The sequence below is a fragment of the Callithrix jacchus genome, chromosome 12 (genome assembly GCF_049354715.1).
Source record: "Callithrix jacchus isolate 240 chromosome 12, calJac240_pri, whole genome shotgun sequence".
Classification (NCBI taxonomy): Eukaryota; Metazoa; Chordata; class Mammalia; order Primates; family Cebidae; genus Callithrix; species Callithrix jacchus.
This window is the reverse complement of record NC_133513.1, coordinates 68,614,368-68,620,315: the sequence shown is the minus strand read 5'-3', so window position 1 is coordinate 68,620,315 and position 5,948 is coordinate 68,614,368. Positions and strand designations below refer to the sequence as shown.

At 40.4% G+C, this 5,948-nt stretch overlaps 1 non-coding gene across 1 annotated transcript; it reads right to left on the bottom strand.

Annotated features, from left to right (window-relative positions):
- Window positions 1–214: 214 nt before the first annotated feature.
- Window positions 215–347, bottom strand: LOC118146564 (small nucleolar RNA SNORA70). The gene has a single exon (XR_004732419.1). It is a non-coding gene; the product is annotated as a small nucleolar RNA SNORA70 (small nucleolar RNA).
- Between the last annotated feature and the right edge of the window lie 5,601 nt (window positions 348–5,948).

The window sequence follows — 5,948 nt, the reverse complement described above, 5'->3', positions numbered from 1 at the left end:
GATCTTCTGGTGGCCAGGGAACTTGAACTTGGCCCTCTGCAGGGCCTCCGTCACACGCTCCTTGTTCTGCAGCTTGGTGTGGATACATATGATAACTTGGCCAATGTGAACCCTGGCCACAGTGTCCTGGGGCTTTACAAAGGCATGTCACATGCCTATTCAGAGCCTACATTGGGGTAGTGCAAGGTCAGAGACATCAACATACATCTGAAAAACTTGTCTTCAAGGCCCCTTAGAGCAACCCATACAAGAAACAGACTGCATTACACTACCAAGGAATCTGCTATTTGCAGCCATTGCACACACTGGGCCCCCGTGGAGTTTTTAGTCTTAACAATAGCGTGCCTGGATCTCACAAACCCAAATCTCTGGAGCCAGGCCCAGGGATCTGTATTTCTAATGGGCTCCCCAGGTGGTTCCACTGCACAGCCAATGTGGAGAACCCCTGGTCTGGTGACAATAACGGAGGACCTCTATCAACCTAGCCAGCTGGACAAGCCTGGCCATGTGTGGCCACAAGGCTGCTGTCAAGGTCCTCAGCTTGCCACTTGAAACAGATCTTGGACAGTCCAGGTTTGTAAATACGCCATGAGTTTGTTTGTACCAGTAGTCACTAGACTCAGAAGAGGTGCCCATGGTGCACCTAATCAGCTGTGTCCAGGTTTCTGTGGGGTAACATGTTCTCCAAGAGAGTCAGAGAAAACTAGCCCAATACCAGCCATGTTTAGAAGCATTCATTCCATCCTCAAAATACTGAGGGCCTACTATGTGCCAGGCACTCTTTTAAACACTGGGGAGTCATCAGGAATGAAAACAAAGCTCTCTGCTCGGAAGGAGCTTCATTCCAGTAGGACCCCAGAGATTCTTCTGAGTGTCTCAGGGCACAGGAGGATGGAAACTGAGCCAATAGAGGTTTGCACACTCCAACTGCACTTCAACAAGACAGCATGGTTTTGTTATAGAAATTCTAAGCACATGGGAAAGTAGAGCGTGGTATAATGAATCCCTACCATGTACCTCTCACCTAGTTTCCACAATTACCAATTCATGACCAATCTCCTTTCATACCCATTTCACCCTCATTACCCAGATTATTTTGAAGATAAAATCCAGACATCATATTGTTTTATCTGCAATACTGTCAGCATGTATCTCTAAGACAGATAATCTTTTAAAAAAAATAATCACCACATACCCTTATCCCACTTAAAATGTTAACACTAATTTTGTAATCTTCAATTTAGTCAGCGTTAACATTTTCCCAACTGTCTCACAGTTTTAAGTGTGTATTTTCAAATCAGGATCAAATAAGGTCCATACATTGAAATTAGTTGATACATCTCTTAAGTCTCTCTTCCTCTAAAGGTCTCCCACCCCTGCTTCAATCATGTCCTTTGTTCTTCAGAGTCTGGATTTTGCTGACTGCATCCCTGTGGTATCACTTAACATATTTCTCTTTTGTTTAGTGTATTTCCTGACATATGGTAGTTACAGCCAGAGGTTTGCTCAAAGTTGGTTTTGATTTTTTTGGCAAAAGTATTTCAAAGGTCTATCAGGCTTTCATGTCTAGTGGATGTTGATCTCTTTGTAATGTTGGCAACCATGTATGATCATTACCTAGATCCTTTACTTCATTAGGAGTTCATGAAATGATTTATAAATCACTAGCAAGATTCATTAGGATCGTTAGATGAGATCCCTTATTTCGATTGGTGGTATTCTAATTTGAATAGCTTTATCAGCCAAAATGCTGCTGTGATGAAAACTTCTCATCAGATCTCTGGTTGCCCCGAGGTATAGGAAAAGCAAAAGAAATGATTTCTGCATTTGTCAGTTTTCAAAAGAAGTTGGTTCCTTAGCATCATCCAAAGACTTTTGTTCGGTGTCATTGTGAACACACGAATTTAAAACAGCTTACAACTTTTAATTTATTGCAACCAATGTCCTTCTTTGATTCTCTTACATATATAGCCTGCCTTTGTCCAGTGGGACCTGACTCAGATTGGTTCCTGGGTCCTTGAAATATGATTCCTATAGTCTTTGATATCTTTCTTGCTAGTATGTCAAGATGTTCTCGGTGCTTCTTGTACCTTTTCTGCCCCAGATCTGGAATTAGCCATTTTTCCAAAGGGCCCTGGCTTATTTTTAGGTGAGCAATGGTATTTAAAGACCACATTCTGCAGTCTCACTTTTATCTATTGTAGTTATTGAGGTTTGACATGAGAGTACCGTTGAATAAAAGGTGCTGCTTCTTAAACATTTCTTTGAAAGTCATTTGTCTTTGGAAGAAAAAAATTAACAAAGGATTAATTTAAATATATTAGGAGTTCTTACAAATTAATTAAAAATGCAAATAATAATAAAAATATAGGCAAGATATTTTAATAGGCAATTGAGAGAAAAATAAATACAAGTGCACAATAAACACAGAAAAATATTCAACCTTTCAGCTGTCATGGAATTACAAATTAAATCACTAATGAGAAATGAGTTTTCAGCCTTCAGTCTGGCAAAAAAAAAATTAAATTTGAGAGTTATACTTTAAGGGGTTCCAGAGGTAACAAAAATAGGGATCAAACCACTGATATTGGGAACATTAATTAACCCATCTTTTGGAAAATAAAATTTTTAATATATACCCTTTGACTTGCAATCCCAATCCTAGGAATCTAGCTTACAGAAATTAAAACAAAAATATTATATACATATATATGGATTTTGTTGCAGCATTGCTTACAACAAAATTTTAAAAACCATTATTAAGGCACTGATTGAATCAATTATAATACACATTATAAAATTTTTTTTTTTTTGAGACAGAGTTTCACTCTTGTTGCCCAGGCTGAAGTGCAATGGCACAATCTTGGCTCACCACAACCTCCATCTCCTGGGTTCAAGTGATTCTCCTGCCTCCATTTCCCAAGTAACTGGGATTACAGGCATGTGCCACCACGCCCCACTAACTTTGTATTTTTAATAGAGACAGAGTTTCTCCATGTTGGTCAGGCTAGTCTCAAACTCCCGACCACAAGTGATCTGCCCACCACAGCCTCCCAAAGTGCTAGGATTAGAGACGTGAGCCACATCCCCCACCCCCAGCCCACATTATACAATTTTATGCAGCTATTTTTTAAATGTTACAAATGTATATCTATCAGTATGTAAAAATACCCACCATATAGCGATAGCTTCAAATTATTACATATAGAAAGATAACATCTATATGTATATATTCATGTGCACACATGATAGGTAGGTAGACAGCAAGGCAGACAAACAGGCTTAAAAATAACTCAGAAAAGATGCATGGCAAAATGTTCAAAGTGGGTAGCTTTGGTAGCTGAGATGGAAACATCATTTTTAATTTTAATGTCTAATTCTATATAATTGTTAATAAAAAGTGATGGTGATATGAAAAGTTTTAACCTTTTCTGTTTTCAATATAATGCCCACCCCCAAAAACAGAAGAAAAAGAAAGCCCACTGTGTCAGCATTGGTTGAGACATCATTTATTGAAGAACTTGACATGTATCAATCAAATCCCTTCTTTCTAAACCCGTCACAGGTACATATGAGAGAGCATTTGTGCTCAAGAGTAATTGCTACTCACTGCCACCTTGGTATTTGCTCCATTTTATTTCTTAGCTTCTAGGCCCTGGAAGCCTCCATGATCACAGTAAGATTTTCCTCAAGGCACTTTTCTCCTTGGGCTGAGGTGCCTTTCTGTTCAGGTCTCTGGGAAACTGTTCCCAACAAAAATGTTGTCTTTGCACAACTAAGGAAGCTTCAGAGGATGGGATGCTGAGTGTGGCTGCTAACGTGTAAATCTGTACCTCATTCCTGGCTTCCTGGGCTTCATCACTGATATCCATGGGAAAGTCCAATGAGATCTTTACCAAGGCTTTTAGGAAATTGTTAAGAAGAATATAAAATGGAATCAGAAGCATTAGAAGGGCTAGTGACTGGCATTAAGTTTAACGCTCTCCATTGGGTACATAATAGCCTGTCCTAGCTTCCCCTCCAAGTCCCCTAAATTTCCTGCTAGACAATGTGAATGTGTGGCCTATCATTCTCCTTGAGCATTTGCAGAGCTTTGGTCATCACACATGAGCTTAGCCTGGTCCCACACACCAGGGATCAGGGTCCCACTCTCAGAATAGGGACCTAAATGCTATTTTACAGGGTAAGCCACCGCAGCATTCCTGAATGTTGACACTCCTGCCAATATTTAATCTCTTCCTTTTTGCCATTCCCAGGGCAATAACTTCTGAGATAGTTCTCTTTTGGCATATGATCAGTAGCATTATCTCCTGGCTGGGCACTTCTCTTTGAGTCCCAGTCCCCCATCTACTTACAAAAAACCAGATAAGATCAGCCACTTGCCCAGTGCTGTTCCAATTCCTTTCAAAAGACCCCAGCCGTTTTCATCATTTTTTCTCACCTTGCCTCCAGCCCTTGTGGAAGCAGTGACAAAGTCATTCCTGTGAACGTATGGAGCACTTGCTATAGACAGTTCCAGGTGCTGTCTCTGTCCAAGCTCCTAACTTTTCATCTCATAGAACATTGGGGTGTTTTGGATCTAGAAGAAAACTGTAGATTACAAGCTGGTTCCGCCTCTTTTATTAAACACCTGAAGAAGTAATTAGGTGTCCATGATTTGCAAAGTATCATATTTTAGTGAGAAACCCTCTAAAATGTGGTTTTCTAGACGTGGTCTAAGCACATGTTTCACTTCACCATGTAAACTCAACTCCATCTCTAGTCTTTCCTTTTATTTAAACGTTTTCAGACTTCTTTCACCCATCCAGTTCATTTTCAGTTTGTTTGACCCTTAGGATACCTCCACATTGTCTCTTATAACTAAAGCAAATTTTCAGAGTCACTTTATTTTTTTTTAAATTTTTTCTGAGACAGTCTTGCTCTGTTGCACAGGCTGGAGTGCATTGGCATGATCTCAGCTCACTGCGACCTCTGCCTGCTGGGTTCAAGCAATTTTTATCCTCAGCCTCCCAAGTAGCTGGGATTACAGGCATGCACCACCACACCCAGCCAAATTTTGTATTTTTAGTAGCAACAGCGTTTCACCATGTTGGCCAGGCTGGTCTTGAACTCCTGGCCTCATGGGATCCACCCGACTCGGCATCCCAAAGTGCTGGGATTACAGGCATGAACCACCACACCACCGGCCTAACTCACTTTCAATATGTTCTTCTTACCAATAAGCATTAACAAAATTCATTCCCTTCCCCACTGGCAAAACTCTTTGTGAGCTCCCCCTTCCTTGTATGATGACATAGCTGAGGGTGATACCTAAAGAACAGGACGAAGTTATGACTTCTTGGAATGCCTTTCCTTTTGCATATTTGGAAAATAGCAAATTCCTACATATGTTTCAATTCCCTACTCAATATTAATCTCCTCTTTGTTTCCCCTGCCATACCCTTTGCTCTTCAGATCTTTTTCTTTCATTTGTGCTATATTTTCACCATGTTGGCCTCTTCCGCTAGACTATGAACTCCTCAAGCAAGAGACCTCATCTAACTCCTTTTAGCACCTCTGGAGCCCAGTATGGTGTCTTGCATAGAATAAATGCTTGAAAACTGATTATAAAAATAAAATAAAATCAATAGCAACCATCTATCTTAATGAACTCTTTATTTTTTAATATTTATTTTCTTTTTTTTTCTTTTGTCTCACTCTGTTGCCCATGCTGGAGTGCACTGGCACAATCTCAGCTCACTGCAACCTCTGCCTCCCACCTCAAGCAATTCTCCTGCCTCAACCTCCCAAGTAGCTAGAATTACAGCTAATTTTTGTATTTTTAGTAGAGATAGGGTTTCACAATGTTGGCCAGTCTAGTCTCGAACTCCTGACCTCAAGTCATCCACCTGTCTTGGCCTCCCAAAGTGCTGGGATTATAGGCATGAACCACCATACCCAGCCTGTAT